The sequence below is a fragment of the Schistocerca piceifrons genome, chromosome 1 (assembly GCF_021461385.2).
Source record: "Schistocerca piceifrons isolate TAMUIC-IGC-003096 chromosome 1, iqSchPice1.1, whole genome shotgun sequence".
NCBI classification, from domain to species: Eukaryota; Metazoa; Arthropoda; class Insecta; order Orthoptera; family Acrididae; genus Schistocerca; species Schistocerca piceifrons.
The window spans coordinates 647,052,603-647,074,476 of record NC_060138.1 but is presented as its reverse complement, the minus strand read 5'-3'; the positions used below and the strand labels follow the sequence as shown (position 1 = coordinate 647,074,476).

Here is a 21,874-nt window from a genome sequence, read left to right as displayed (position 1 = left end):
TCTTCAAATTCCTCCTTCTCCTTTTTTGTACACCCCACCTGTGGGGCATATGCTTGGATGATTTCAATGCTTTTTCCTTTCTCCCGTACTCTGGCTTTTATCATTCAATCATTGATACCTTCCACCTCCTCCTGCAGACCCTCTCTGACCACTATTGCCGCTCCATTTCTTCCCCTCTCATTCCCTATCCAGTACAGTTTACATCCTTTACTTAGTGGTTTTTCACCAACTCCTCTCCACCTAGTCTCAGCAAGTCCCAAGATGTCCAATTTCCTCCTTTCCATCATTTCTACAATTTCTTCTAACTTCCCAGTTAGACTCCTTACGTTTAAGGTGCCCAGCCGTAAACCATCTCGTAATCCTTTTCCATTGCTTGGTCGGTTTCCTTTAAATCTGTTCCGTGATCCGAGGCATGTTCCCTTTTTAAAAGCAGTTGATTTATCCACTACTGGCTTGCTAGGCCTATCGCAGCTTCACCAGAGCCCCGTTAGCCGTCACGTTTCAGGGTTCCCATAGGGCCTTCTCAGCTACCGTAGCGGTCCTGGGGCACACGAAGTCCCCGCTGTACATCGCCCCTAAAGGCAATCCCCTACTTTGTGCCGTTGCCCATCTCCCACGACTTGGACGAGGGGTTGGACTTATGGGAGACTTTAATGTGTTACCGTTTTGACTAAATATCTCAGTATCCGTTTTTATATGCGCACTGGATGAGGTGTTAGAGAAAGGGAATTGTTAAGGGTCTATCAATATATGTGGACGATATCCTTATTATATCTGCTACATGGGAAGAACATTGAATAACCCTAAGGAAAACCCTGAGAAGGTTTAAATTCAGTTAACGTGCCCATTGTGTGTAGCCAATCCTCATCTCTGGTTAATCTGCTTCCTCGATCTCCCAGAAGCTTCTTCTCCGAAGATATGGTGCTGGTTAAAGAAATTTACTAACTTCTTTTCTATTCTTGTAATAATTTGTATACTCGTAGAATACTTTTCAGTTCAATCACAAAATATTTTCAACGTTCATAAACAGTAACTGCGGCAAGCTAACTCATTCTTTGAACATTAGAATCAATTACACTTCTTCAAAATAGCTTACATGTGTCTCGCTTCAATCATAACCAAGACATAGAGTAATTCGAGAATCTCTAGTCTCAGATGAGTCTAATTCATGAGTGCTCTTAGGAACATGCTTTCAGCTGTCCACTAGTCTTTTTACAATCATCACAGACATTAAAGAGCACAGAATACTACATAAACTTTTCTTGTTCTTCTTTGCCTGTACACGAAACTCTGTGGAACGTATAGCAAGTGCTTGTCTGCTGCCGTTCGGCCACTGTGTCCATTTTTTTCCTCATGGCTTTTCTTTTTGATCTGCACATACAAATAAACAATGCGCAGTCAGCTGATTTGTTTCTCCTACTCATATCTAAAATATCAGATGTTTGAAACGGTGGAAGGGCGAGTGATTCTAGAATTTCCCCCAAAATTCTCGAAGCACTACACCACTGTTATTTACACTTGCCTTCTTATGGATTTCCTGCTTAGTACTCTCAGTAGCCTCCCATAGTCTTGTTAACTCTTTTTTTGTGTTCTTCATTACTTCACTCAGAAACAGTGTTAGTATGAAGCAATTCTACTTTCTCTTGTACAGTAGAAAAAAATGGTTCAAATGGCTCTGAGCACTATGGGACTCAACTGCTGAGGTCATTAGTCCCCTAGAACTTACAACTAGTTAAACCTAACTAACCTAAGGACATCACAAACATCCATGCCCGAGGCAGGATTCGAACCTGCGACCGTAGCGGTCTTGCGGTTCCAGACTGCAGCGCCTTTAACCGCACGGCCACTTCGGCCGGCTGTACAGTAGAGTTAACAAATTCGTGTAATCGTTCCTCCAAATTAGATAGCATTTCATGTTTGTTAACCATTTCTCTGGCTGATTTGTTTCTCCTACTCATATCTAAAATATCAGATGTTTGAAACGGTGGAAGGGCGAGTGATTCTAGAATTTCCTCCAAAATTCTCGAAGCACTACACCACTGTTATTTACACTTGCCTTCTTATGGATTTCCTGTTTAGTACTCTCAGTAGCCTCCCATAGTCTTGTTAACTCTTTTTTGTGTTCTTCATTACTTCACTTAGAAACAGTGTTAGTATGAAGCAATTCTACTTTGTCTTGTACAGTAAAGTTTACAAATTCGTGTAATCGTTCCTCCAAATTAGATAGCATTTTATGTGTGTTAACCATTTCTCTAAACACTTTGAACTGTCCTAAAGTAGTTATATGCTTGTTTGCCTCTGAGATTTGCTCTTTAATGTGGTTGAACTCTCTAACAACAAATTGATCTACTTTGTTAATTTTACCATCTAATTCATTGAATTGCTTTTTTACTTACTTGCGAACTAAATCACATTGGCTACTGAGCTCATCCTTCAACTCCTGAGGCAACTGGGTCAAAGTACTTGCAATGTTGATTCCTTTTTGACGTGTTCTGCTATCTCTAATTTTAGTTCTTCTTTCGTATTTTCTACCTTGACTGACAGTTCATTACTTTTAGATTCTACTTTGTCAGATAATTTCTAAAAATTAGAATTCATTTTGCCAGACATTTGCCGCAAAAGATGTGTAATCCATTATGGGGCCTCTGCGGCCATTCTTCTTGTGATGACTGGCATACAATGCAAATATTCGCTATTATGTACCCTCTATTACTGCACAATTTTCTTAAATGTGATAACACTGAAACACTGTGTCATAGCTAGACGAAAAAAGTTTTCAAAGTGGATTTCTGTATTTTATGAATAGCTCACTCATTCTGATGATCTGCACTGTCTCATCGTGTAGCCGATGCAACTGGATGTACTTGGCAATGTACCGCAATGATTTGCAGCACCCGGTGCAGCCAATGTCCCAAATACAGCGATAGGTGGACTGCACTGTGTCGTACAGCAGCACCCCTGCAGTATTGCTCAACTACTAAAAATTTTCTCCTCCTCCATACTTGCTGAGAAATTACTGTCATAGTTAAAACATTCTTTTATTCATGGGTTGACATCATTTACTTAAAGTTGCCATAGTTTCTCGTTTTGTTTAATCCTTATTGCTCTTAGCAATGCCATAATTTATTACTTGTTGAATTTCAAGATTTTGCAGATTTACAGTTCTTTATTTTCTCTTGTTAGCTCCAGTGCTTCTTGTCCTATACACTGGTAGACAAATTAAGTGTTTTTGTGGTTGGTTTATGGTGTTATGTAGTTGCTAGCTTGCTCCTGCTGAGTCAGAACACTTCATGAGATCTGTCACCCGACATAACATTTAACTTATTTAACCTTTTTCTTTTAATCCAGTTGCTGTAGTTGATTTTCTTGAAGTAGAGATCCTGCTGCCAACAGCCTTGCTGCAGTGGTGACACCGGTTCCCATTAGATCACTGAAGTGAAGCACTGTCGGGCTGGGCTAGCACTTGGATGGGTGACCATCTGGTCTGCCGAGCACTGTTGGCAAGTGGGCTGCAATCAGCCCCTGTGAGGCAAACTGAGGAGCTACTTGATTGAGAAGTAGCGGCTCCGGTCTCAGGAACTGACATACGGCCGGGAGAGCAGTGTGCTGACCGTATGCCCCTCCATATTTGCATCCGGTGACACCTGTGGGCTGAGGATGACACAGCAGCCGGTTGGTACCGTTGGGCCTTCATGGCCTGTTCAGGCGGAGTTTAGTTTTAGAGGTCCTGCAATTCAGTGCCTCTGAAATCCCGTGTATAGCCAAGAAAAGGCTTGACGTCCTCATGTTCGGCAACTGTTATTGCAGGAAAAGAAGATAACTTCTAGAATGAGATTTTCACTCTGCAGCAGAGTGTGCGCTGATATGAAACTTCCTGGCTTATTAAAACTGTGTGCCGGACTCAGACTCAAACTTGAGTCTCGGTCTGGCACACAGTTTTAATTTGCCAGGATTTTTCAAGATAACTTCTATTCATATCATGACTTCTACTCATATCATGAAAAAGCACGTCCACTACTTTCCTTTTAAAAACATATATTTTCTTGACTGGGTGTACAGATTATTAGTGACTTGTGAATTTGAGTAGAACACAACTTTTCATATTACATGTGCCTTGAAGGCTGAACATGTTAATCCAGATTACAATATATTTCATTTGTCACAAAACCATCCTGTCTTTGGTTTTCGTTCTTGGAGAGTGTGGTTGCTCTTTGACTGTCGAGCCACCGCCAAACCGCAACACCAAAATGTAAAAGGTCCTGCCCACAGCAGGTGGAGCCATGTATTTGTCATCACATCTTGCCATTTTCTCGTATTCCACACCTCCCATTTAATGTCTGCATATATGAAAACAAACACACATTCACAGTATACGAAGTCTGTTCAAAAAAAAATTTGAACATTTGTAATTTCACACCAATGGTGTATTGGAGTGACATGTGCTTGGCATCCCTGCACATGCCTGTTTGTAATGTGTAACTGTTGGAAGTTTCATTGTTGTATATCTGTCAGTTCTTGTTTAGTGCCATATTGAGTAGAATGTTGTGTCACATGGTTTGTGAATTTCGAGATGGCAGAGTTAGAGGACCAAAATGTCTGCATTGAATGTTGTGTGAAACTCAAGAAAACCTTTGCAGAGGCACACCAAATGATGCTGGAAGGCTACAATGATGTGTGATTATGTTGTACTTGGTGTTACAAATGGTTCACACGGTTTAAAATTGGCTGGATGGAAGCTAAAGATGACACTTGTTCAGGGCCCCATTCAAAGTCTATCAACGACACTCATGTCAGGAACATTTATGAAATTGTATGTGCCAATTGGAGACTGACTGAATGAGTGATTGCAGAAGAATGTAATGTATGAGTTAGATTATATCATTAAATCCTGACACAGCATCTCAGAATGCATTTTGTTGCTGCAAAGTTCGTCCCACGGCTCATGAGTCAAGACCAGAAAGACCTTCACCTCACAATCTGTGAAGAGCTTTTGGATCACACAAATGCGAATGAGATGTTCCATTAGAGACTCCTAACAGGTGATGAGATGTGAGTCTATGGTTATGATGTTGAAACATCTTCCCAGTATGTCAGGAAAGGTTCTCCAAGACTAAAAAACACTCCTCAGGTAAGGCCAAATGTCAAATCCATGCTGATAGTTTTCTTAGACTTTGAAGGACTAGTTCATCATGAATTGGTGTCAAAGGGACAAACTGTTAATCAATGGTACCATTGTGTTGCGATGCCCGCAAAAAAAATTTGAGAAGGAAGCGGCCTGAAATGTGGCGAGACAATTCATGGCTCTTGCATCACAACAACACACCCACACATTCGTCGTGTTGGTGCATTACAGTTGCACATAAAATGAAATCACTGTGCTGCCTCAACCTTTGTATGCTCCAGACCTGACCCTGTGGACTTTTCTTGATTTCCCAAGTTGAAAACCCCATTGAAAGGATGAATATTTGCAACAATAGAAGAGATAAAAGAAATTTTGCAGACAGCGCTTATCAAGACTGCTTCCACAAGTGGAAATCAAATTGGAAACAGCGTATTAATTGTGGAGGAGAGTATTTCAAAGGAGACCATGCACAATAAGTAAAAGATAAGCATAGGAAAAGTTTGTGGACAAAGCTCAGGAATTTTTTGAATAGATCTCGTATGTTCCACAATTTACTCCCTACTTAATATTATTCTGTCACGATCATCTTTCCTTGTACTACACTAGAAGTGTAAAATGTTGTTTGCCCAAGCAGAATGTAACATTTCAGACTGTAAAAATCATATGTTTTTGGAGTGAAGAACTCACTGAGCCATGTTCGGAGCGCATTTTCATCTGGCAAGGTAGCTCCGTGAAGGTTGGCCGGTAGAGATTTGAAAACGTGAAAATATGATGGCACAAGATCAGGTGAATAAGGTGGGTGTGGAATGACTTTCCAGACACAACTCTTGTAGAGTGTTTTTGTCAGACTAGTAGAATGTGGGTCGGCTTATTGTGAAAGAGCATCACTTCCTGCAGTCTTCCTGGTCATTGTTCTTGGATTGCATCTGCAAGATGTCTCAACTGTTGACAATAAATGTCACCAGTGATGATTGCACCTCAGGCAATCAGTTCATAGTACACTACACAATCATGGAGTGAGGTGGCACAGTGGTTAGCACACCGGACTTGCATTTGGGAGGACGACGGTTCAAACCCAAGTCCTGCCATCCTGATTTAAGTATTTCTTGATTTCCCTAAATCACTTCAGGAAAATACTGGGATGGTTCCTTTGAACGGACATAACCGACTTCCTACCCCATCCTCCCCTAATCCGCTGAGACCGATGACCTTACTGTTTTGTCCCCTACTGCAAATCAACCAACCACACCGTCACTGTTCCACCTCATGCAAAACATTATCTTTTCTGAATGCATGGAGGTCTTCGTTTGGGCTCAACAATTCTTTCTTTTCCTTATGTTAGTGTAGAGACACCTTTTTGCATCACCAGTAATGATACAGAACAGGAATGGTTGGCGTTGTTCATGAGCCAGATATGCAAACAGATATGTACTTATGGTCACCCACTGATGTTTTTTTTATTGTGGCTTGGAGCATGTGGTACCCATACACTCAGTTGTTTGAACCTTCCTCATGGTATGCAAATGTCACATGATGTTGGAATGACAGTTCATCACATTTGCCATTTCTCGAGTACACTGACGTGGATCATAGTGGATTTATGCATTTAAATGATCTTTGTCAAACCTCGAAAGTCTTCCTGAACGTAGAGAGTAACTAATGACAAAACAAATGTCTTTAAATTAGAAAACCATCTTCCCATGCTCTGTACAGTGGCATTATCCTGTTAAACAGTGAAATGTTTCTTGGTGCATCCACTGCTGTCACCCCATTGTTGAATGTAAACAGAAGAATGTGTCATAAATGTTCCAATTCCTCCATGTGACACTCTGTTTTCTATTGTTCTCAGCTCCACTCACTATCTCCAGATGACAAAATAGTGGTATAATAATTCAAATAGCAACAGTGAACTACAAATAAAACATGACAAATGTTAAATAACCCCATAGCAAACAGAATACCAACATGCAAAACAATACTGCTGTGAACTTATGCACCAACCTAATATATATCTGCATAATCTTCTAATGCTATCATGTGTAGCTACTACACCTTATCTGGTAACATCAACCAAAATACCAACCGATTATCATGGATACTAATATACAAAATATATATGTGTAGCTCCGATTTTTTAATTGCATAATTTGCAGCGTTGTCCCCAGAATGCGTTGTTGTCCCCCTGCTTCTGAGTTAAGTGGAAGGATTGAACCAGATATTGCCAAGATTTTTTGACATGCTAGGTTGCGACTTCCTTGACTTGAGCCATAATGTTAACAGTTTTGAGGCCAGCTACTTAGAAGAATATTGTGGCTAGGAAAAAGTCCATTTGTGCCGTTTTTTAAAGAGTTACTGGTGCATACATAATTGATGTATCTTCAAAAGTAATACATACTAAAAAACAATCAAGTTTCAAGATTTATTTTTCTTATTTACGTTAGTTCATTGATAGATTACAAATTTGAAAACAACAATGACAGAAAGTATGATTATCCTCTCAAGGGAAAAAGTGCAAGGTAAGTGTTTGATAATTTCTTCCTTTTGAGCTTCCAAAAATTTGTTACTCACTCATCAAATGTGATGTATTTGTAGCAGAATTACAGCAGACTGTGAAACCTACAAATTACTTCATTATTACCATGTTGGTTCAGTCATTCATGACAGCAGCTGTTACATTCGGTAAGGTTTCTTTCAAAATAATTCTTAGAAATTGATAACAGAATGCAGCACCAGCCAAGGGGCAGATCATGGTGCGTATGTACATTGTTCTCCCATGAAATGAGTGCAGTTTTCGAGCAATAGGTGGTTCAAGTGTCAAGAAAATATTGGTTCAAACTATACTCTGGCTTAGTCTTTTTAGATTAGATTAGTACTTGTTCTATAGATCATGAATATGACACTTCGTAATGATGTGGAACGTGTCAGGTTACTAAAAGGTGTCTGTACAAGATATTACATTACACAAAATATTACATGACACCTAATATTTTTAATTTTTTTGTGTGGGGGTGGGAAATTACCCACTTACTATATGCAAAAATTCATGTAATGAGTAGGAGGAGTTGCCATTAGGAAATTCTTTTAATTTCCTTTTAAATGCTATACGGCCATCTGTCAGACTTTTGATGCTATTAGGTAAGTGACCAAAAGTTGCAACCAAGCTATGCTCGAGTCTGGTCTCCAAAGTGTCAAAAACTGTAGAGTTCCCCTACAATTAAACCATATACAGACCATATAACGCAAGATGGTAGCAAGCGAGTGAGGTGGTATTAAGCAGTATGACTATTCTGTATATTCAAGATTCATGTGACAAGTGTCTAGTGTCACATAAGCAATTCATTTTAAGAGTATGGTATGTGAATCTGCTCTTAAGATGACAAATCAGTGAACAATGCGCAGCATCCCTAGCAGCCAGGTCGCCGAGAATGCAGGAGGCAAACCAACACTGGGAATCATGACTGCATTGCCCAGCATCATTGACGTTGCTACACTCATCAAGGGTGAGGTATGTGCTGTCCTAGAAGCACAGGATATGCTTGGGCTTGTTTTCCAGCCCCTCAATGATGGCTAGCATTGCAGCAGTGGCAGATAAAATACAGCAAACTCTTGGAGGTAAATGCAAGGAAGATCCGTGCTCTGTACAAGTCATAAAAAGAAATTATGGATTGGGCCCAATTTCCAAAACAGTAACTGATTGAAAAATCTGACCCCAAAAATATCAGAGACACAATAATTTCAGACTGTCTGGAATTCCAGAGAATAGCAGAGATAGTGATGCTGAATCTTATTCACGAGAAACTAGGCTTGCATGAGACATTGAATGACATTGACAGAAGTCATGGCGTGGGATGTAGGGTGCCAGGATGTACAAAAACTAGACCAGTGTAAGTGAAATTTGTGTCGTACAACAAAAGATCTGAAATCTTCAGACTGGAGAAGAAACTCAAGGGTCAGGTCTGACAATACAAGAACATCTTACCTCTGAAAGTTCAAACATTTTGAATAATGCAGTTTCGAGATTTGGGCTATGAAACATATGGACAAATGATGGCAAGATAATGGTTAAGACCAAAAATGGAAAAAGATCAGTTTGCTATGTAAAGGAACTTGAAAACCAGTGCTTTTAGAAGCTAAGAACAAGTCAACTCCTGCTGCCGCTAGTTTGTGTGTTTATATTATTATTGTAGATTGTAGTTAACCATAACTTAATTAATGTGTTAAATGTTTTGGTCAACTTCCTTACTGATTCCTGCTTTTTATTGTTACTTAACTTTGTCAATTACTGTACTAACTGAGTCTTACTTCCATTTTTATTTAGCAGTTTATCATCGTATTGTTGTTACTCATCATTAGAACCATTAATCCTACAGCACTAATACCTCCTTACTTATACTAACAGTACATTAACTGTATGTGTAGATCTTTAAATGGATTGTATTGACGGCATATTGTAATTAATAACATATTGTTGGTGTAAAGCCTTTAATGCAAGAGTGCATATTGTACAGCAGTGGTTTTCAAGAAGGCACACAACAATGCTACATGCGTTTACATTATTATTTGAGAACAAGGGTCATTATTGTGCGAAAATTGTCATTTGGATATAAAATGACTTAGTAATGGAAATCGTGCAGGAGCATTATGGGCAATCAATGCCCACCTTTTTCTGTTGTTCACTGCTTATTGACTTGTTACAAGCTGCACTATAAACTGTTGTTATGTGTTTCTTGGAGTGGTGGTGGTAAAAAGAGTATGATTGGAGTGGTCTTGTGTCTGCAACTATCAGAACAATTACTATTTGCGTACTATTAACCACCAATGCAATGAAGAGACTCTTCCCATCAGACTCGGTAAACACTTTATTCAATTGCACAGGGAGTTGGTTCACGAATACTCAATTGAACATTCTTCATGAAAGTAGAACCAATGCAACAACTGGAATATTCATAGCCAAAAGTAACTCTGCAACTAATTAACAACAGAATAAAAAACTATTCTTAGAGTAAGCACACAAGTGCCATAGAACACAGAACGTATGGCAGTTGTCACGGGAGCACTTTGACAGAGTTACAAAATTACACATGTAAACCGTGCAACTTGCACTGCACTGTAGTGTCATTTGTGTCTGCTACATCAGCCCCCACCGGAAAAGGGGGAACGGTGTCCAGAATCTTGTAGGGAAATGTACTCGTTGACTTGATAGTCTTGTGCATTCTAAGGGCTTCCTCATGTCAACGATTTGGGGAGCCAGCAGTGACAAAGCTGATGGAACTGGGTTGGGATTGTGCTGTGTTGCCCTTGTTGGGGTTTCTTCTTGAAAGAGATATGCAGGTTATATGCAGTCTAGTGAGACAGTAGTGGTTTTGCCATTAACAATAATGTTGAGCATGTGGTCTACTCGTCATACTATTTTGTGTGTTCCAGAGTAAGGTGGCTGTGATGGGGGTTTGATACTGTCAGTGTGTAGCATTATGTGTGTACAATTCTGAATGTTTCGTGTACGTACATTAGACCGGTGCCATGACCGGACACTTGCAGGGACCAGATGTGGGAGGTGTGTTCTCTCAACTGACAAAAAAAGTCACATCTGTCAAGTTGGTTAGCCGCAAGGACTGCGGATCCACCCCCCACCCCCCGGGCAGGCATAACATTTCACTGTAAACAAGTTCAGCAGCTGAAGTGTCCAAGTCTGGCTTGGAAGTGTTTCTCGGGCCAAGCAAAACCATTAGTAGGGCTGTGGTCCAACTTTAGTCATGGCACATCAGGTGTGTTTTCAGTCATCAGTCCAGGTTCCTGTCATCCCACTGCTGGCAGGGTGATAGCTCATCGTTCTGTAATGCACAGTGCCACAGGATTTAGTCAGCTGTTTGAACAGGTCGGACTCAAACTGGCATCTGCAATTCATCATGACTTGTGAAGGGCAACCAAAATGTGACACCCAAGTAGAAACAAAGGCAGAAGCTAGTATCTCTGCCAGGATGTTGTCTACTGGTGCAACTTCCAGCCAGAAGGTGAAATGGTCTATCATTGTTAATAAATAAGATTGGCCCTTTGTGGTTAAGGGGCCAACCCCATTGCTACAAATTTATGTAGATCGAGCTGGTGGTCTGGAAAGTTGCCCTCCAACATGTGCACATGTCTGTTGACTTTTCTGCATCGGCATTTAATCCAAGTCCCTGCCCAGTGTTGACAGTGCTAGTGGTCTTGTCACACAAACTCCAAGATGGCACTGGCGATGTATAGAAGGTAAGTCAAAAAGGACTTTTGACATTGAAATGATATAGAAATTTATTGAGATAACTTCCAGAATCGATAGATGTGTCATTTTGTAGCAAACAACCTAAAGTTTCACATAAAAGTATCAAATGTTTTGGTTCGATGTGACTACCATTTGTGATGTGGCAAACACGCGACCAGTAATCAACTTCTTCCCACACTTGTTGCAGCAAGCCTCGTGTAACTTGTGCAAAGGCAGCGTAGATTCAATTTTCTTGGTCGGCTAAATTGTTTGCGCACTATATTGATTATCCCAGAAATGTGATTTATGTCTTTGTTGACCAGCTAGTTGTAGTGCCAAGATGACAGTTCATATTATTTTGTCAGTCCCAAAGTAATGAAACAGGGTATCAATTGGGAACAGTTCTAGTGTTTAGGGACCTATAATCACCACCAGGGCACCATGCGCTTTTCTTTTTTGGTGCCAAGTGTAGTAGAATGCATCGCACTATCACAAATCATACTGTCAAATTCCACTTTTGCAGTGGCAGTCAATCTGGTGGTAAGTGCCTAGGTCAGCAGGAAGTTGGATCTTTTGTAGTCCGTATGTGATGTATCATGTCATGGGGTATGTCCTTCAGTGCTCTCAGAGGTCTTGTAAGACCTTGAAATGTCTTCAGTAAGTTGGCATATTTGCCATTGGTGTCTTCCATGAGTTTACCCATGAGCATGTCTTCCATGAGTTTACCCATGAGCACTGATGCATATTGACAAAAACCTGCAGCTGCCCAACGACACCATTGACAAGCAACGTATTCACCATGTCAGGAAGCAGTTGATAATGTGCCAAAAAAAATCCGCACCTATTATGGTTTCTGACATGTCTGCAACCATGAAATCCCACATAAAGACAGGTCGTAGCCTGAGTTCCAGGCTGATTCGCAATGTTTCATCTATCAACATCATTGAATTTTTGGCAGGAGTGAAGCAGAAGGGGGTACACAGCCGCTTGCTGTGCGACTTCATCCGGGGAACACACATAAGTCAGAACCATTATGTACAAGATATATGTGCCTGGATTTATCGTCACTGATGAATAGGTGCTGAAATGACACCCGGCAATTGGTCGACACATCTACATCCGATTGCCGCCAGCATTTGGGTTTGAGCAGGGCATTGTACAATTCCTTGCCTAGTCTCCAAATTACCTGATACCACCAGATGGCTTGTTTGTAAGTACCTGATGTCAAGGAAGTGGTGGACGAGCAGCTCCTTGATTGCTTGAGCTAATGACCCATGCCTCTGCTGCAGTCACAAGGAGCCAATATTCTTCCATCTTCTTGGTCAGTAAATCCACTTTGGCAGGCAGCATGTGATAATTGGCCCATGTTACCAAGTGCAGCAAAAAGCTGTTGCACGCTACTGTACTCACTGACAGGCGATATAGCGTCAGATATCTTGTCAGCTAACTCTGCTACAGGGTCTAAGGGCATGCCAGTTTGTGATGCAATAATGGCATTTATCTGGGGCGGAAAGCAATTACTCCACAGTGTGCACAACAAACTATCAGGCATGGTTGCCATATTCACCTTTCTCTTCAGGGGTCGCAAATATTGTGAGGGTCTTCTGTTGCCAATGTCTTCTATGGTTGGGATTTGTCTGATATATTCTTCCGGTGAAGCGGAAACCTGTTTTATCAGTTTCGGTAAATCATAACAGCGGGTTATGCTGCCAGAAGGGTGGCAAAGCACAGCAAAGACACTGGGAGTTGTGAGGCAGAAGGCATGGGCTCTGTCGATGCATCTGTCATGTCAAATGCAGGTCCTTCCCATGATATATTATGGCTAATTTTATCACATCGGGGTCACCAGTGTCGGGGTGGCTCTGTGTCTGTGGCTGACAGAACAAATTATCACATGCGTGATATTAGCTGCTGATGTGACAGAGATTCTTCATGTCATAATCACTAAACACTTTATTCAGTTGCAGAAGGAGTTGGTTAACGATGGATACTAGGTCAAGGCATTCTACATTAAAGTAGAACACACCCAACAACTAGAACATTCAATAGTCTAAAGTACCTTGTAACTAATTAACAGCAGAATAAAAAACTGTTCTAAGAGTAAGTGCACAAGCATCATACACTACAGCACCTCTGACAGTTGTTGGGGAAGCACTTTGACAGGGTTACTATATTATGCGTGGAAACCATGCTACTTGCACTGCACTGTAGTGTCACTTCTGTCGGTGACAAGTACTTCCTTGGGCCATGTTGTGGAAGAGGTCCTCGCTGTTCTTGCACATTCTTTTGTAATACTCTTTTTATTGCTGTCTTTAGTTTCTTGCTCATATCTGTCATATAGTCTTGTTAGATAAGCCAGGGATGTGTAAATCATTGATGCAATTCTAAACATCCAAAACACCCAGGCAATGAATATAATCTCGTAACACCCATTGATACTAATGATACATGTTATTTTTGTATACAGATATTCTACCCAAAAAAAAAAAGAAAAAAAACTTACCATACATAAATTTGGTGTTGTGACCTAGCCTTTTGACTCTGTTGCCGCCGCTCCAAGTAATAGCCACTTCCATTCATGCTGGATTCCACTTCCTTACTGCATGCTTGAAGCATTTAATGCAACCCAGATGCACAGTGTGGACAGTTATGGAACTGTAACTTGTAACGTACCACTATGCATACATACTAAGCATCACTAGTATTTTAGGATTAATAATACACCTTGTTTTTATGCTGTTTATCTTGCTTTCAGTGCTGTTGCACACAGATCATTCTAGCTCTGTTTAGCAGGTTTCTTTTCCTGTCGTAAGTCTGCTGTTCAACGTCCGCTGCAAATGCCGCTGCCCTTGGCCACAAAACCTCTCTCCTCCCTGAAGACAGCTGTTGATTTCACTTCTGGGAACCTGCACTCTCCCACCTCAACATGTTTTCATTATGCTTTTTCTGTTGCCAGTACTGAGACTTGAGTTGCAAGTGTCCAGCAGTGGCACCCTCGCCTACTCTGCCCCTGAATGCGTATGCAATTGTCCAATCATTGTCAGCTCATCTAAGGGAGTTCCATCATATGTTTCAAGACATACATAGATTTAATACTTCTGTTGAGATTGGCTCAAACCAAGTATTCCCACAAGTTTGATAAATCTAGATGTGTACATCTTTCTAAGATACAACAGAAGTAACAGATCAAAGGGTGGAGTAGGGGCTTGCATTTGCTTTGATTTATCATCTATTGTGCTACACACATCCAACAATAATGAAGATATACTAATGGAAAATATGTCCATAGATATCATGTTCATAACAGAAAGTGCCTGATATGTGTCCTCTGGAAACCTCAAAAAATAGGTTTCGAAACTGCTCTTTCATGTCTTGAATTTACATACGCACTTATTATTATAGCCGGTGACGCTGACATAAATTTTCTATGCAGTAGTCCTGACAGTGTGAAATTTAAGCTGATGCTTTCTTCTCCAAATGTGTCACTACTTCAGCTTGCTCCTGCCCACCATATAAACAGTAGTCACCCTCTCATTGATATATTTGTAATGAAATTCTGAAGCAAAATAATTCATACCTCTCAACTATCTGCACTGTGGTTGACTGAAGAACTAAAACAGCTCATGAATCTCAGAAATGCTGCACATTGGGTGTACAAACTGTGCTCCACGTCTGAAAAATCGTGTTGCTTACAAGCAGAAATGGAACAGAGTCAGTCAAGCTGTGACAAATGCATGCCCATACGTTAATACATTAATCAACAAGAGAAATACTCGTAGACCAGCTGTCCTATTGAAAAACCTGCACGTTCTTGGTATAGGTAAACTAAAAGCTGTCCCAGCCAAAGAACTGACCCACTACTTCACATTACCTAGAACCACAATTGAACTGTAAATGAAACAGAGATTCGCTGATTACTTCATGAGCATAAGCAACTGTTGCCACGAAAAATTATATCTAACGTATGTTGCTTGCAATACCATTAGAAAAGCCATTGTGTGTACCAGATCAGCATGTGCTAGACATGATGGCACCACAATCCATATGATGAAGCTTATTATCGACCCACTACTGCCCGCTATACCAGATATCTTAACCCAGTCCTTAAACCAAATGTTTGCCCTAAGGCCTGGAAACAGGTAGTAGTTAAGCCCCCGCTTAAAAAGGACAGTGCCACAGAACCTTATGATTGGTGATCTATTTGCATTCTTCCTGCACCATCCAAGGCCTTAGTGTTTATAGTCCATGACCAGCCAACAAACTACTTAACTACAAGCAATCTACTGGACAAATACCAGTCGCGTTTTCATAAACATTGTAGCAATAACAGAGGCAACAGAAGCTTGCCACGGATGCACAAGAAGCGACTATCGTGTGCTTCTTAGACTTCAGCAAAGCCTTTGACACTGTCAAATTGACATTTTCTTTGTTGAACTCGGTGACCTAAATTTCTCAATAAGTGCAGTGCAATTTGTTTTGCTCATACCTGACATCTTGCCAGCAATGTGTCACGTCTGGCACTATAAAGTCACGAGGGTAGCAAGTAGTATCAGGCACTCCTGAGGGTTCAGTATTACATCCTATACCCTTTTCATTGTGTGTCAGTGATGTGTCGTCAGCTTTGTCCTACTGCAAATACCACATGTACACTGGCAACCTCCAGTTGTATCTAAATAAAAAACCAATAAAACTGAAGGCAGCTATTGAGACTCTCAAAGCTGACCTGTATACACTATCAAAATCGGTGCATGGTACAGGGTTAAATCTCAACCCATCCAAAACCCAAGCGGTATTGGTTAGTCATTCTAGACTCATTATCCCGAATTATTGGGAATGCCTGCAGTATTTAGTTGTAAAAGGGGCAAATATCAACTTCTCTCCCTCAGCAAAGAGTCTAGATAATAGATGAAAATCTGAATTGGACAGAGCACATAACTGCAATGTGCAACAAGGCATCGGCATCTCTACAGGCCCTACAAAAATATAAAAAGCTCGTCCTTCTTGACCTGAAAAAGAAACTTGTACAAACACTTATACTTCCAAAATTGATTATAGTGATGTTATCCTGTAAGGTTTTTCTCAGAAAGCTCATGGCACCTGGAACTGGTTATGAATGCCAGCTGTTGTTGTTGTATCGGAGATGTTCGACTCTTTGATCATATTTCACCATCATATACACAGCTATCCTCACTGCGCACGAACAAGTGCAGAGATTTCCATATCCCCTGTCTTCTCTACTGTCTTATCAATGTACACTGCCCCTCATATTTCTCCTCAACCCTAACGTTCTTCTCTGAAAACGTGCCAGAAACATCCATTTTCATCAGAAGAAAATCCCTTGTGTCCCATTGCATCATTCAGCCACTTTCTCAAAGTCTTTCTAGTAGCAAGAACCCGACACAGGAATAACCTCCCACATTATATTAGAGAACTGAACATCATCTCCGCCTTCAAAAGAAGTTAATGACATTCTTGCTAAATCAGAAATAAACAATAAACTGCTGAAGCAACAAATAAACCTCTTCTATTCTCAGTAGGACTCTCTTCAGATTCTGGTGTTGCGGACATTGTTCGAAACACTGATAATAAAGTAAAATGCTCTAAATAATCTGATAACTATTGAAAAATAGATTAACTTTCCGTGTAAATTGTTTCACATAACTTCAAAGCCCTCTGTTGGCTAGAAAGTGAAGAAAGAAGGAAACCATTCCATGAGTGTTTCCCTTCTTGCTCTCAGTGAGGTATTTACTAGGTTACTGGCGCATAACGGTTGGTGGAATGTTTTCTTATTGGAGCTCAACAGATGTGTTTTAAAACTGTCAGAAAAGTGGAATCTTTCCCTTCTTAGTCTAATCAATTCAAATGAATTAAACTCACAATATTAGTGCCTTATGTAGATCTGTGTGCATATAAAAATAAAACGGCTGCGAAAGGCACATTTACACTTTTTTGTTTTGTTCATGCAAACCTTCATTAGGTGAATTGTGACACTCTATATACATCCGACATTATTATGACTAATTGAAAAGCAACAAAAACCTGCCTTCAAATATAAGATGATTGTACCTTTAGGTTGTACAAAAGAAATTGTAAACATAATTATGGCATGGCTTCTGGTTTTTTTAACTTATCTTGGTCCCAGCTACTTAATTTCATATCTTTCTTTCATGTCTTCAGTTTTAATCTGCAATTCACAACCAATAAATTATGGTCAGAGTGTACATATGCCCCTGGAAATATTTTGCTTCATAAAAACTAGTTTGTAAATCAGTGTCCTGCCTTCATATAATCTACCTGCAACTCTCTGGTGTCTGCAGGGTCCCCCATGTGCACATCCTTCTTTCCTAATTAGAAATAATTAAATTATGGTCTATGCAAAATTCTGCTACCCACATTGCTTCCCTTTTCATTTCAGCTGGTTTATCTTACAAGACCAGATCTGTCAAGATTAGATTAGATTAGATTAGATTTACTTTCATTCCAATTGATCCATAGTGAGGAGGTCCTCCAGGATGTGGAACATGTCAGAAAAACAACAATACATGACAAATATTTAAACTAAAACAAATAAGCTAATGTACCATTCCACAGGTCCCAAGTGGAATGATCGTCATTTTTTAATGAACACTAAGAGTCATTTTACAAATACTATTGCACTGAATTTAAAATTGTCCACACTGTTGACCTTGCAATTACTAAGTAAGTTGCTGCCTCTCTTCAGGTACCATATATCAGTTTGTGTTTCCACAAATACCCTTCCAATGTGGTTGCTCCCAATCATTAAGCCCTCTGTAATTTGAGGCGCACAAGCTACCTCACAGTGGTAGATTCTCTAGAAGATTAAAACTATTTTCCTGTGAATTGTGTTTTCATCCAGAAAAAATATTCCAGCGAGATCATTCATTCTATTTGTATTGAATAGCCCTGTACAGTTTTTAAAACATCTCACAGCAAACGCTACAATGATCCTGACTTTCATGATACTAATACTGCATACATCAGGTAGATTTCTAAAATGTACGGTCCCACATGATTCTGAGGCTCTTCGTCATTGTCTAGGGGGAGACCGTTGACATGCACCCCCCCCCCCCCCCATACACCCCCTCCAGATGTATCCCAGTTACAGCATCTCTGCAAGCTAACTACACTGAAGAGCTAAAGAAACTGGTACACCTGTCTAATATCGTGTAGGGCCCCGTAAGCACACAGAAGTGCCATAACACGACGTGGCATGGACTCATCTCATGTCTGAAGTAGTGCTGGAGGGAATTGATACCATGAATCCTGCAGGGCTGTCCATAAATTCATAAGAGTACGAGGAAATGGAGATCTCCTCTGAACAGCATGTTGCAAGGCATCCCTGATATGCTCAATAATGTTCATGTCTGGGAAGTATGGTGGCCAGTGGAAGTGTTTAAATTCAGAAGAGTGTGTTCCTGGAGCCATCTGTAGCAATTCTGAACGTGTGGGATATCGCATTGTCCTGCTGGAATTGCCCAAGTCCGTTGGAACGCACAATGGCCATGAATGGATGCAGGTGATCAGACAGGATGCTTATGTATGTGTCACCTGACAGTTGTTTCTAGACATATCAGGGATCCTGTATCACTCCATCTGCACACACCCCACGCCATTACAGAGCCTCCACCAGCTTGAGCAGTCCCTTGCTGATATGCAGGGTCCTTGGATTCATAAGGTTGCGTCCATACTTGTACACGTCCATCCGCTCGATACAATTTGAAATCTGGCCAGGCAACATGTTTCCACACATCAACAGTCCAATGTCGTTGTTAGTGGGCCCAGGCGAGGTGTAAAGCTTTGTGTCGTGCAGTCATCAAGGGTATACAAGTGGGACTTCAGCTCTGAAAGCCCATATTGATGATGTTTTGTTGAATGGGTCACAGGCTGACACTTGCTGATGACCCAGCATTGAAATCTGATGCAGTTTGCAGAATGGTTGCACTTCAGTAACCTTGAACGATTCTCTTCATTGGTCCTGTTCTTGCAGGATCTTTTTCTGGCGGTAATGATGTCGGAGATGTAATGTTTTACCAGATTTCTGATATTCACAGTACACTTGTGGAATGGTCATACATGAAAATCTCCACTTTGTCACTACCTCGGAGATGCTATGTCCCATCGCTCATTGTTGTCGTTGTTGTTGTCTTCAGTCCTGAGACTGGTTTGATGCAGCTCTCCATGCTACTCTATCCTGTGCAAGCTTCTTCATCTCCCGGTACCTACTGCAACCTACATCCTTCTGAATCTGCTTAGTGTATTCATCTCTTGGTCTCTCTCTCTACGATTTTTACCCTCCACGCTGCCCTCCAATGCTAAATTTGTGATCCCTTGATGCCTCAAAACATGTCCTACCAACCGATCCCTTCTTCTAGTCAAGTTGTGCCACAAACTTCTCTTCTCCCCAATCCTATTCAATACCTCCTCATTGGTTACGTGATCTACCCACCTTATCTGCGCTGACTATAACACCAAGTTCAGATTCACTTAAATCTTGATAACCTGTCATTGTAGGAGAAGTAACTGATCTAACAACTACACCAGACACTTGTTGTCTTATATAGGTGTTGCCAACTGTAGCGCCGTATTCTGCCTGTTTACACATCTCTGTATTTGAATATGCATGCCTTTAGCCTTGTCTTTGGTGTTTCAGTGTATAAAGCTCATTGAATATACTATGCTAAATCGTTACTGCCAGACACAGTTCAAAATTTTATGAAAATTCTAAGTGCAATATTGTACAAACATGGTCTGTCACCCTCAGGCAACACACTCCAACTTCCCTATAGCAACAGATTGCCACAGCATATCTGAAACCGAAGATTACACTGCCAACGACCAGCCCTAACACCTAACACTATTTATGCAAAAGTGCCCCCTCCAGAGCATAGTTCTCCATTCCTTGCCCCCCATGGGTTGTCATGCTAAAGTTGCAAAAACTACATGTATCTATGTTTATGTTGATTACAATATGTTATATGATCAGTTGCGTTATAAAAGTAAGCTCCTCAACATGTTGATCGTTTTGGTACATTATACTGTGTTTTTTGTGTGATAAATTAACACGATTTAAATGAAAGTTAATGTAAGTAATATATTATTCACTTAAAAGTTAATTATGCTGCTTTCACTTATTGTACAAATACTATTTGCAAATCCAGTGAGTAATTATTGATTCACATAGTGAGGTAGCCATTTGTAATTGCCGTCACTACCTTGTGCTTGGGCCTGATTTAATTACGAATACACTACATACACTGTTCATGTTCCAAACCAAGAATATAAATACAGATGTTAAAAATAATGTTTAATTCTGTAATTAAATTGCTTGTTGTGTACAAAGTTTTTGGGGTGCAGATGAAATCTTAGGCTCACTGCACTTGTCACACTGATTCTGTGAAATTAGTGTGTTTGTTTTATTTGCAAACCATAGCTAATGTTATTTTGCATATGGAAGTAATTTTGTATCTCTTAATCAGTGCAATTTGCTAAGGAAGTTGGTCACATTTGCATCCATCTCTGAGACTTCCTAAACTCTTAACCATCACTCTCGGGTTTCAAAGGTGCCTTCCCATTCCACTACTAGTGTACTAGACCTGGGCCACTTTAGCACTGATGCTTAAAATTTTAACTGCCACCGTGTAAATTTTGGTAGACTGCTGATCATGTCATTTGATAGGGTATGATTTTTCCTATTTTTAAATATAAAATCACATATACTGATGGGCTCGGTTGGTCTTCACTGTGTTTCTAAAATAGCCAGTAGAACATGGAAATGTATAAGAGGTGAGCAAAAAGTTTCCATTCTAAGGCCATACAGTCCAGAATCAGTATGCAAGTTAAGCAAAATTGCCATGAGGATTGAGGCAGTCATTCCACCAACGCACCTGGTTGAAGATACCCATTTGGTAAAACATTCACGTTTCCCCTTTACCGCATGCATGTCGGAAACACACGAATACCACACTAATCCCTTGCCTACTTGTCGGTGCTTATACAGGGTGTCTCTCCTAACAGTTGTTAGGCCCATTTTCTCTGGAGTTTCAGCAGATATTTGCAATTCTGTTTATACATAGTGTAACTGGAGTCAACCCATGCAAATAGTGCTCATCACGTCTTTCATATGATGCCCATTGTCAACGTAAAGCATAGGCTTGTTTCCATGTGCCCATTCAATAAATCAGTTTCAGATTAGTGTAGTGTGTATTTATTTTATTGATACACATTAACAGGGACAGTAAAAATCGAAGAATAAAAAGTATTCCAGCTGCGAAAGCATGCCCTGGCCCACACTGACTGCTGCCGCCAATCATGCAGCACTACTTGAGTTCTTGCTGGATTGCTGTTTATTCTCCACATTTTACTGCCCCTCTTGATACATATCAATAAGTCAAATATCACAGTAGACTAACCTGGGATCACTCTATCAAATGGGCACATAAAATCCCCCTTTTAATTAATTAATTAATTTATTTATTTTTACGGGAAATAAACCA

The 21,874-nt window shown here is 40.4% G+C and overlaps 1 protein-coding gene and 1 pseudogene across 1 annotated transcript in view; both read left to right on the top strand.

Moving 5' to 3' along the window:
- The window catches only part of LOC124805156 (serine/threonine-protein kinase D1), a 244,912-nt gene that overhangs the window by 205,727 nt on the left and 17,311 nt on the right, over nucleotides 1-21,874 (top strand). The gene's annotated exons all lie outside the window — the stretch shown is intronic.
- LOC124717363 lies at nucleotides 3,386-3,503 on the top strand (annotated as a pseudogene).